Source organism: Nelumbo nucifera, chromosome 3 (assembly GCF_055504915.1).
Source record: "Nelumbo nucifera cultivar China Antique chromosome 3, China Antique-T2T, whole genome shotgun sequence".
NCBI classification, from domain to species: Eukaryota; Viridiplantae; Streptophyta; class Magnoliopsida; order Proteales; family Nelumbonaceae; genus Nelumbo; species Nelumbo nucifera.
Window position 1 is genome coordinate 60,792,697 of NC_142651.1, and position 12,493 is coordinate 60,805,189.

Below are 12,493 nucleotides of genomic sequence, written 5' to 3' on the forward strand. Positions count from 1 at the left end.
GGTAGAAGGTGACAGATGTTCAGGATCCAACTTTTGCTGGGTCCCACCAGAAGCTACTTCTAATAGGCTCAAGATATCAATCATTGACTTCGGGACTTCATTCTGTTTCTTGATTGCCGAAACGTCAAATCCAAATAAAAAGTCTGTAGATCAGACGGTGCATATCCGTCAATCATGCTGATACTGCCAAGGAAATCTACTTGGTAGGGCCCATTTAGTAGTGGGTAGAAATATAAGCTGCAAAAGCAAGTTGGCAATGGATAAGAAAAATAGAAAATGGTCCCACTTTTATTCATAAAAAGGAAATTGCAATAAAAAAAAGGTTGACTTTATTGTCTACCTCTTTTTAAAAGAGGGACCGGTACTTTTCACGTTATTATTATTATTATTATTATTATTATTATTATTATTATTATTATTATTATTGACGATAATGATGATGAAAGATGATTTTTTTAATGATTATGATGAAATAGGGGCCTCTTTGGTTTAAGGTCAGAATCGAAATTAGAATTGGATCTATTGGAATCAGAATGTGAATGTATTGTTCCCATGATTTCTTTGGTTCATACAGAAATTGAAACGAGAACTGAAATCAATCGGAATGGGGTTTCATTCTACGGGAAGGGGAGGGAATGCATGTTTTAGAGGTGTAATCGGATTGTGTTGGGTCAGTGTGGCATGACCCACTTGTGGCCCAAGCAAAGAGCAGGCCGAGCCGAAACTTACTTCCCTCCCTTGGGATAAGTTGGGGGCTTGGACCGGAAAAGCCCACTTGAGCCTATGCGGGTTCGATCCATGCTGTTTTGGGCTGTAAGCCTAGTCCGAGCAAGCTGCAAACCATGTTGTGGGCTTGGGCCATGTTGGGATTGGGCTGAACCGGGCCAAAAAGGCCTAGATTTTTCTTTCCTTTTTTTTTTTTGCTAACTTTCCTTTGGGGACAAATTGAAAAAAAAAAGTCTAACAAAGAAATAAAAAAATACTTACCAAGATACAAAATGGACAACAAATTAGAAAAAAATAGGAATTTTATTTTATTTAAAATATAAAAAATTACAAATTGAAAACAAAAAGTTACATTTTTGAAAAAAATAACAAATAATTTAAATAAAATTGAAAAAAAATTGTACCATCTCCTTGACTTTAATCATATGCTTCATCAGGTGTAGTAGTGTCATGCCCATCTTTGTCTTATAATTTATCCTCAGCATCAAACAAATCTTTAAAGTAGATGTCTTTTTCTTGTTTCTCATGGAAGAGCAAATGGTTGGCCAAGTGGCCATTACCACCCTTGCTACTGAAACTAAAGTCAATCCTACATTTTTGGAAAATAACTCTTTTTTCCTTCCCCTCAACCTCCTCTATTTTCCAAATCGGTCCATCAAACTTACTATTGGGAATTGGTTTTAGAAAGAGGAGCCAACCATTTTTTTAATTCTAGAAAAGTAAAAATTAATTTAATTGCATTTACTCGGATGGTCAGATTACTGATTTACAATCTCAACTTGATTTCAATGGTTGAAGCATCTCAACGCTTCTTAAATGGCTAAATTGCTAAGTGCCTAAGTGCCTAAATGCATGACAGTATGACAAAATGGACTGTATGAAAATTGAGATGAGAGATTGTGAGAGTACAAGAATTGCTGAATTGGTGTGATGAGAATAGTGGACTAGTGTGGAGGATAGGGTTATTTATAGGAATTGAAAATAATTCAATTGCCAAAAATACCCTAAAAACTAGCCATTTTTAGTTGTTGGGAGGGGTATTTTGGTCATTGTGAAGTCATTTATCAATTTACCCAAATGCCCTCAAAGTCCCAAATAACTAGCTGTTATATAGGATATAGGCATATAGCTGTTGGAGGGGCATTATTATCTTTTTCTTCCCCCAAAGCCAAAATACATAAATACCTCCCCTATATAGCTATTTATAGGCTTATAATTGTTGATTGAGGGGTATTTATGTAAAAACTGCAACTAGTCGTTTGGGGGTCTCCCAAGGGCCCTAACGACTAGTTTTTTCGAACGGGTTACACTCAGCTCGTTATGGGCCTGTGGGCCGTACTGTGTCACGTGTCGTGCCAGCCCACGAATTTGAACCCCCGACCCAACACGGCCCACATGATCGTGTCGTGCCTGGCACAATCCTATTTACACCTCTACTTTTGGGAATATGCTGAATTTGTTCATACTTCACTTCTTCTCTCTGTTTTTTCAATAAAATTGAGAAAGGGAAGGACTGTATTTTGATAAGCATTTGGGAGAGATACGAGTTATGAACCTTGAGAGATTGAGTGAAGCTCTGGTTTGAATGTGTTTAGAGTTTATATGCTATATTGTTTTTGGGCAATTTTTTTTCCAAATGATATTGGCTTCTTCCCTAATCACTGATTCTAGCGGCTGGTGGCAGCGAGTCGAGCTTTTCACGAGCTATTTGAACTGGGCTTGACTTGGTTTAAACCAAGTTTCGAGCCAAGCTCAAGCTCAATTTACAAAATCATTTGCTAATTGAGCTAAGCTCGAGCCTAATAAAGAATTGAGCTTCTACATACATACATACATACATACATACATACATACATACATACATACATACATACATAATATATATATGTATATATATGTAATAGTTTTATTTTTATATATAATAATAATAACTAATTAATATAATTATTAATTTCTTTAAATATCAAATAAAAATAAATTTTTATATATAATTTTTTACTTTTATAAAACATTTGACTCATAGTCAAGCTCGAGTTTATAAGCTTTTGACTCAAGCCGAACTCGAGCTCAAGTCTTTAACTCAAATCAAGTTCAAGTTTGAGCCTCATACTATCTTGGCAAACTGAGATCGAATTGGTAAATATTCGAATTGGCTCAGCTCGAATCCACTCCTATTGATTTAGCTATTAATTTACAAAATCATAAACGATTTTGCTATTTTAACAAAGTTTGTTATTTTTCTACAAAAAGTTGTTGTCATGACTAAGGGATACACCACCAAAACACACTTTCTTATTTTCACCAAACACATTAAAGTGATACTCTCGCCTACCCACAAGATTTTATAGGCATGCATTGGGAATATCTCCCTTGACATTCATGGGAGATGTTGCCAGTACACACGGTTAGTGTGTAGGGACGTGGGAAAAATCCGTAGTGCTTTTTTTTAGTCCAGAGTACAAATCCGTAGTTCTCTAAATCAACACAACTTACCCCAACAATGGAAGATACCTCCTTCATTTTGGGTAAAGCAGCAATTCCATAGCTATATCGTTAAGTAGCTTGCTTTGATCAAACAGGAGGTGTCAGGTTATATAGTTAAAGTACTTGGGTTGTTAATAACATATTAAGCCAAATTAATAAGTTGTCTGTCAAACGTTCATTTCTTGATACATAAATTAGCATATATGGATGGAAGAGGTCAAAATAATTAAATAATAGGGCCTACCAGGCTACCAGAGAAAGAAAATAAATAGCTCAATGTCCGGTTATTTGCTTTCACTTACCGTGGGAAAAAACTCAAGAAGGACGTTTTTAGTTCAACCACAACGACTTTGCAACTCGGTTGGATCGAAAATGTGCTATTTATGTTACAGTAAAACCAATGGTACCGATTAGAAGAAATGAGAAAAATAATATGTTAATAACATTAAGTTCACATCTCTGCCTCATAAGAGCCGCCCCATAATGTCCCACGGTACATCCCCGCCGTGTACTAGAACATTTCCCAATGATAATACTAGGGGTGTCAATTGGACTGGATTTGGTCCAATCTGGTCCAGTCCAATGTGAGTCCATTACAAATGGACCTGGTCCAATCCAGTCTAATGAATATTTTGGACCATTTTGGACCGGTCTAGAGACTGCTCAATCTGTTCAAATTCTTGTTAATTTAGATTGATTTCAACTCAAACCTGGTCCATTGACAACTATGTTCTTATCTTCTATCAATGGATCAGATATTGGCTCAATCCAATATAAATTCATTATGGACGGACCACGTCCATCCAATATGTTATTATGGTCCGTCCAGTCCGTCCAAATTCAATATGTCTTATTGGTCTGTCCAATTCATTTGGACGGAGTCCAACCCAAAACCGGTCCATTGACACCCCTAGATAATACTAGTCCCAATGATATCATTATCGGAAGATGTTTCCAATACTAGTCCCAGGGGTGTGGGCTGTGTTTGGCAAAGCACATCACTGTAGCTCGTAGGCCAGATGGGCCAGACTAGCCTGTGGGTGGCTCGGCCCGTTTTACACCTATACAACCATGCATACACTTGGTCCTCACTTTCTTTGATTGTGGAAGCTCTGGCTGTTGATTTAGCTCATCCTTCTTGATTAATTTCTTTTGCTGAGTAGAGTGTTTTGATCTCATGTAACCTACCCAATATAATTGGGACAAGGCTTAGATGATGGTGATATGCTACTTGGTTTTGGTTAATTGGTGCCCAGTTAATTAGGGTTGCGTTTAATAGGATAAGCTTGAAGACTTGTGTTTCTGAAGATCAAAAGCACAAAGCCCCAATTTTAGGTTTTGTGATTTGGGGCTTAAAAGTTTTTTGGCTTCAGATTATAGTGCAATAGTGCACTTCTTACTAAACTTCAAAACATTTTTTGCCTCAACTTTGTTTATCACAGCCAAATGCTTGTCTAGCATATTCAATCACTGCTTCAATATCTTTCTATAGGACTTCTATGTCACAAATTTCTTTTCTTCTCATTCATCCAACATAAATGAATGGCTAATGTACAGAATGTGTGCCATTGTTCTTATAAAATGTTGTTAAGGCTGCATTTGGTTGTAGTGCAATTTTATTTGCATTAGTAAAAATGCATAAAAGTGCAAATGAAGAGAATGCAATTTCTTGTTTAGTTTTGTTTTAGTTTTTTACTTTATTGTGCTTCATATCTTATTTGCTTTATTTGTATTGCAATCAAACAAAATAAGGTAGCCTTTGAAATAAAAATAAATCAGAATGTGCATCCAAATCATTTGTACTATCATAGTTTTGCATCGGCACAAATAAATTTGCATTGCAACCAAACACAACCTAAGCCTTAGTTTGGAAAGGGTACAACTGTACAAGTACCAATATGTAGAGTGCCAAACCTTGTATTTTGTATTATTTTGTATATATTTGCATTGTACATATTTGTATTTGTACTCTTTTCAACCAAAATCATTTGTACTATTTTCAAACTCAGTTTGGGAGGAGTACAGATACATACAAAATATAAGGTTTTGTGCTCTATATATTTGTATTCGTACTCATTCCAAATGGAGCCTAAAGTTCAGTTTGGAAGGAGTACAAATACAAATATGTAGAATGCAAAACCTTGTATTTTGTATTAATTGTACCATGCATATTTGAATTTATACTCCTTCCAAACTGAGCCTAAGGTTCTATTTGGGAAAAATGTAAATACAAATATAAGGTTTAGAAATATGGTATACAAGGATTTGCATTATACATCTTTATATTTGTACTCTTTCCAAACTAAACCTAATGTTACTTGGGAAAAGTACAAATGTTGGTTGGTAAGAGTCTATTTGTGTATTGCTAATGGCAACAAATACGGATTCCAAGACATGTTTGCACTCAAGTTGTTAATGTAAAAAAAAGGTGGATTCTAGTCTCGGTACGTATTTGTGTTTATACCCGTCACAACTAATCATTTGGCAAGAATACAAATTAAAATTATCAGTACGAAACTAAAACAACTTTGCATTTTTCTAAACCAAACATATTTGTATTTGTACCGATAATTTTTGTATTTGTGCTCTTCCCAAATGTAGCCAAAGTAATATAATATGGCTAGGTTTATAATGGATAAAGAGCAATGGTTGAAGTACTGACACATATTGCACTGTATCGGCTGAAATGTATCAGATTTAAGAGTTATTGGCACGTGATACAGGTGGGCCAAACAAAGTTTTAGTGTTGTTCCACCTGTATCCATGGTTAATGTGTGAATGTATTGGTGGACATACCCCGTAGTATTAATGAGGCCCATTTGCACGGCCCAATTCTAAGCCACCACCTGGCCCCGAATGAAATGACTAAGGAAACTTGCTGATGACTTGAAACGGTCTAACCACTGACCTGACCAATTGGTGTTCACATCCCACAGTACATCCCTGCCGTGTATTGGGAATATCTTCCAATGATGACATCATCGGTTCTAGTATTATCATCGGGAGATGTTCTCAATACATAGCAGGGATGTGCTGTGGGATGTTGTGGGGCGCACATCAAAACTCAACCAATTGATCTTAGCTAGATGCCCCCAATGCGCTAAGGTCTTGATAAGGACGATCTTCGGGAAGTTTGGATTGGGCTTAGTAATAGTCTCCCAACAGGATTAGGACTCCTCAACAAGTATGACACCTCTTCTATAAATAGATAAGATTCATATGGGATTAAGAATGCACACTATAGTCCTATTTTTGCATCGATACCTCGTCCTTTGCTTGATTGCTTCCCTCTTTGACCTAGTGTCCTTTGTTTAATCCACCTTTTACTCATTTATTGTGTTAATCATTGGAGAACTATCCCCTAGGGGCACACCTTAGGGCTCTTTGACTTTCTTGCAGGTGTCTACAGAAGTAGCTCAGTTCATATGACCTCCTTAGCTCGTTTGGTTCCCAAACTCATCATTCTTTATTATTTGTTGTTGGTTTCTAACTACAATAGATTGGTGCCATTTGTGGGAACCAAATAAAAAAGTCCACTATCCATGCCTCTAAAGATTCATACAACACTCTTAGGGAGGCACAGATCCTATCCCATTCACAACATGTCTCCATGGTTGTGAAAAACCGACCACGACCTAACCCTCCTAGGTGATGCAAGAGAACTAACTTGTCACTTAGGAGCAATTCTAGAACCTTCAATGCTAGGTTGAAAGACCTCTTTTCCTTGTTGCATTGCAACTATAAAGCACCTCAGCGACAAGGTTGGGTCCTAGAATCTCCAATTGGTCAACTTGATCAACTCGACAACTGAGATCAATGGTTACTTTAGAATAACCACAATACTCAACCCTCAGGTTCTTGAGTCCACTAGCAAGATGACCAATAGAACCAATGGTTCAAGGATGGTGATTAGGACCCACTGAAGGAGGGGAAACTTGACCAACCCCCCTTTGACAGTTTCTAGGACCAAGACTGACTCAGTTATGGAAGGGCACGGTCAATCTCTAAAACCAACTTCTATGATTGAGGAAGGACGAAGGATGCAGCTCAACTTCGAACAACAATTATCAAAAGGCCCTGCTTTTACTATATATATCCAAGATAAGCCATTCCCATTTATCTTCAATATGCTAAAATAAAGGCCTATGATGGCATTGGAGATCTCGTAAACCATTTGGAGAACTCCTAGGCCTTTATGCTAGTCTACGGCTACAACAAACCAATCACCTGAAGGGCCTTCCAAGGCATGCTCATGGATGTAGCTTGGCAGTGGTTCTCTAGACTGTCACCTGAGCCAATTAGATCCTAGGACAAATTTAGAAACATGCATGTGAACCAATTCATCACTAGAAGAAGATACAAAAGGACATCGACATCACTAATGGTGGTTTGACAAAAGAGAGATGATCTACTCCAAGACTACATAAAAAGGTCCAACACTAAGACCCTTAAGGTGAGGGATCTTAAGTCTTGACTCCTCCCTTCCAGAGTTAGTACTCACTAATGGCATAAGGAATCGAGAATTTAGCTTCTCCCTAGTAAAGAAACCATCGAAGGACATGGCCGACCTCTTCCTTTGCAGTGAGAAGTATATCAACACCGAGGAGACATAAGCGCATCATAGTGCAACAAAAGAGGAGAGATCAAAACACCTTTTGCCTCAACTTTGTTTATCACAATTTTCTATAGGACTTCTATGTCACAATTTTCTTTTCTTCTCATTCATCCAACATAAATGAATGGCTAATGTACAGAATGAGTGCCGTTATTCTTATAAAATGTTGTTAAGGCTGCATTTAGTTGCAGTGCAATTTTATTTGCATTAGTACAAATGCATGGAAGTGCAAATGAAAAAAAAATGCAATTTCTTGGTTAATTTTGTTATGCTTTTTTACTTTATTGTGCTTCATATCTTATTTACTTTATGTAATGGGAAAAGAGAGATATCATCTTGATACAACCTCCCCCTTATCTTGCTTAGTTTTCAAAAGGTGTATCGATAGGGGGAGGTGGTGTTCAGATAACTAGGCACACTAGGGAGATGTGTGTGTGTAATAGTAGAGGTATTCTAGCTTGGCCTCACTCAATACATTTCGTCCAATAGGTGGGGGCCATCTATATTTTTAACCCAAAGTTTAGTTTGCACTAGTTACGAGCTATATTAGTTGGGAAAAGAAGGGCGAAATAGGACTTTTAAAAATTTAAATGGCTCCAGTGATGTTATATGTTAACGGTTTTTTATGTTTTATAATGGATGTTTAAGTCCAATGGGACCAGCCCACAAGATATCTTAAGTCCATTTGAAAAGAAGGGCAAAATAGGACTTTTAATAATTTAAATGGCTCAAGTAATGTTATATGTTAATGATTTTTTATGTTTTATAACGGAGGTTTAAGTCCAATGGGATTATCCCACAAGATATCTTAAGTCCATTTGAAAATTTTAGGGTATATTTTAATTTATGAAAACTAAGGGTATGTTTAAGTCTTTTACTCTTTGTTTTTTCTTTTGTGCGTTATTAGAAGTCTCTAAGTTAACTTCGACGCATCTTGTACCATTGGTGGTATTTATTCGGTTGCTAGCTTAGCAAGAAACCACCTTGGCAAAGCCATCAATGCTAAAGCCTATAAACATGGCAAAGTTATAACCATTAATGTAATATGGCTGAAGCTTAGGTTGCTTGGGAAGCCCACAACAAACCAGCAAGTGCTTGAAAGGTTATGGATATCAACACTTTTGGCCAAATAAAAATAAAGAAGGCAAGAAACTTGAGTGTCTAAAATAATTGACACCTACTCCAAAAGAGTCACGTATATTTTAAAGTGCATGTACAATTACAAGAATGCCCATGTAGGGTAGAATGAGAAAAAAGAGTAAACATAAATAATGAAATGTATAATAGGGACTATACTAATAAGGTACATTAAGTCTTAAAATCTCTACACTCCCCCTCAAACGGATGCATAGATATAAGCATCAATTTGTCAACAAGAAAGAGATATTGAGTTCTATTCATGGCCTTGGTGAAGATATTAGTGATGTGCATATTCGAGGCCATATGGCGTAGAGAAATAGATCCAACAGTGAAAAGGTCTCTATTGAAATGACAATCCACCTTGATGTGCTTAGTAATTTCATGAAAGACAATGTTGGATGGAATTTTGATAGCACTCATACTATCTACATAAAAAGAATAGGAGTAGGAAGAGGATTACCAAGATCCGCAAAGATTGCCTACAGCCAAACAATCTCACTACAAACTAAATATAGCTTTATACTCGACTTTAGTGAAAGAGTTGGAAATAGTTTGTTGCTTCTTACACTTCTAGGAGATAAGTGAATTACCCATAAAAACACACCATCTAGAAGTAGATCTATGAGTGTTAAGGTTACTAGCCCAATTTGCATCAACATAAGCTCTCAACTAAATGAGAGAAGAGGAGGAGAAGAATAGTCCTTAAGAAATTACACCTTTGATATAGTGAATAATGCAATGAACAATAGTTATATGAGGCTGACAAGGAATAGAAAGAAACTAAAAAATTGGATAGCTTGCGAAATATCAGGACAAGTCATGGTGAGATAGATGAGAGACTCCACAAGTGAATAATGCAATGAACAATAGTTATATGAGGCTGACAAGGAATAGAAAGAAACTAAAAAATTGGATAGCTTGTGAAATATCAGGACAAATCATGGTGAGATAGATGAGAGACTCCACAAGTTATAAAATAGACAAAATTAACATGTTTCTCATCAATAAGGCCAACAAGTTTGACAAGGTCATAAGCATATTTCTGTTGATAAACAAAATATTTTCGATTGTTGTGATGAAATTCCAAGCCCAGGAAATAAGTGAAAGGGCCCAAGTTCTTTATGTAGAAGGAATCATGAAGTAAGGACTTTGGCTCTCAAATGTTTTCATCATCATTTCTAGTCAACAACATATCATCAATATATAATATGAGAATAGTAATACCTTGAGGTTGTTGCCTAACAACAAAAGAGTTATCAAAGGGGCTTTGACTATATCTAGTAGCAACTATAATTTTGAAAAGTGCTCAAACCAAGCCTAGAGATCCTGTTCCAAACCATATAAAGATTTCTTTGGGCAACATACCAAAGGACCACTACAAATGGTCCATAATTATCTCCTTTAGCTGACCATGAAGAAATACATTCTTTGCATCTAACTAGCAGATGGTTCATAATTGGACAACATATATAAGTAGAGGAGCATAGATTATTGTGTTCTTTACAACTAAAGCAAAGGTTTCTTCATAATCAATGTTGTATTCATGACTATATCTTTGAGCAATTAATCTAGCCTTATACTGATCAAGAGATCCATCAAATTTTAGCTTGATAGTGTAAACCCAACAACTCCCAACAGTGAGGGCATGTGAAGGAGTAAGAACAAGGTTCTAAGTGTCATTTTCATGTAGGGATTTGATTTCATCATCCATGGCTTTTCTAAAACAAGAACTCCTAGTGTCTTATTGGTAAGGAGGAATATTTGTCAAGGACAAAATAATAGAAGGAACTATGGTTTGAATAAAAACCAGTGGTTAGGAGGCTGGGAAATACAAGTAGAATGACAAAGAGGAATGGAAGAGATAGCATTGGAAGCAGTAGTATCTAAGGGAAAAGAAAGAGGGTGCAAACAATAGAGCAACTTTGGAAAAGAAAGATATATGCTCAAGACACAACATTTCGTGAAATTTGAATACGACAAATAGTAGGATTATAACACAAGAACCCTTTGTAGTCGAGACTATCACAAAGGAATACATGGTAGACTAAGTAGTAAGTTTGGAATATTTGTGAGAAGGAAGTATACAAAACATATACAATAAAAAATATGAAGATTAGATAAGTCAGGAGGACAACCAAAAAGCTTCTTAAAGGGTGAAATATTAGCAAGAATAGAAGAAGATAGTTAATTAAGTAAATAGTTGTACTAGCACCTTCCCCACAAAGAAAGTGTCCTTACAACACTAAGGACATGCCCACTCTTACATTCTAATACACCATCCTATGAAGGAGTATCTAGGTAGCTATGTTGAAATTGGATTCTATAACTCCTCAAGTAAGTTTGAAAATCTCCATTTGTATACTTTCCCCCTGAGTTTGAGCGGAGAATGTTGATGTTTGTCTTGAACCGAACTCATACTGTAGAATAAAATAACTTAAATGTTGCAAAACCTTTTGATTTGTGTCATAGGAATTAAATCCATGTAAAATTGATACAATCATCATTGAACAACACAAAGTATTTGTATCCTAATTGTATAATAGAAGCAGACCAAACATCAGTGTATAATCTCAAATGGTGAAGTGGCATGCTTAGATTTTTGAAAGAAAGGTAAAGTATGACCTTTACTTAAGCAACAAACAACACATAAAGCATTAAAAGTACGAATAAAAGGAATTTGTTCATAATTAAATTAGAATCAAAGAAAAACTTCAAATTTTCAAAATATGGATGACCTAATACTTTATGCCACAAGTCCCAAGCATTATTTATCTGACTCAAAAAAGAATTGGATATAGAAAAACTAAAATTGGCTAAGGATATTGCTGATTAAGATTTTTCGAACTCTATAGATACCCCATTTTTGTGCCCTTCAATCTTTCTACAACACTTCAAGCTTTAAGCATGCTTCAGCTAATATCTAAATAGACCTAGGGGCATTTTTGAAATTTCACAAAAGTTTGGACCTAAGGTTAACAAATACAACACCATAAGTATGTAGATCACAAAATTTCAAATCTGACAATATAAAGATCACCCAAAATGGACACTATTTACCCATTCATCTTAAGACCTGAAGTTAGAATGATTATGATCGTTTGATTGTGATCATTTTAGTCCTAAGCCTTATCTTACATCAAGCTATAAATCCAACACCGTAGGCTTGTAGATCCAAAATTCCAAGTTAGATGATACTAAGTTCACCCAAATTCGAAAACATTTACCCATTCATCTTAAGATCCGAAGCTAGAGCCGATTTTGACCATCCAATCGGGATATTTTGATCCTAAATCACACCTTATGTGAGATTAGAAATTCAACCTTGTAGGTGTATATGACTCAAAATCAAGTTCAACAATACCAAGATCGTCCAATTCCAACACCAATTACCCCTCATCTTGAGACCCAAAGATAATCTTAACCGAAACCCTTTAGTTAGAATCTTCTTCTTTGAACTTGGAAGCTAGGGACCCACACGACTAGATCTTTTGCCCACCCTCTAGAATAGTCTTCACATTTAAAATTAAC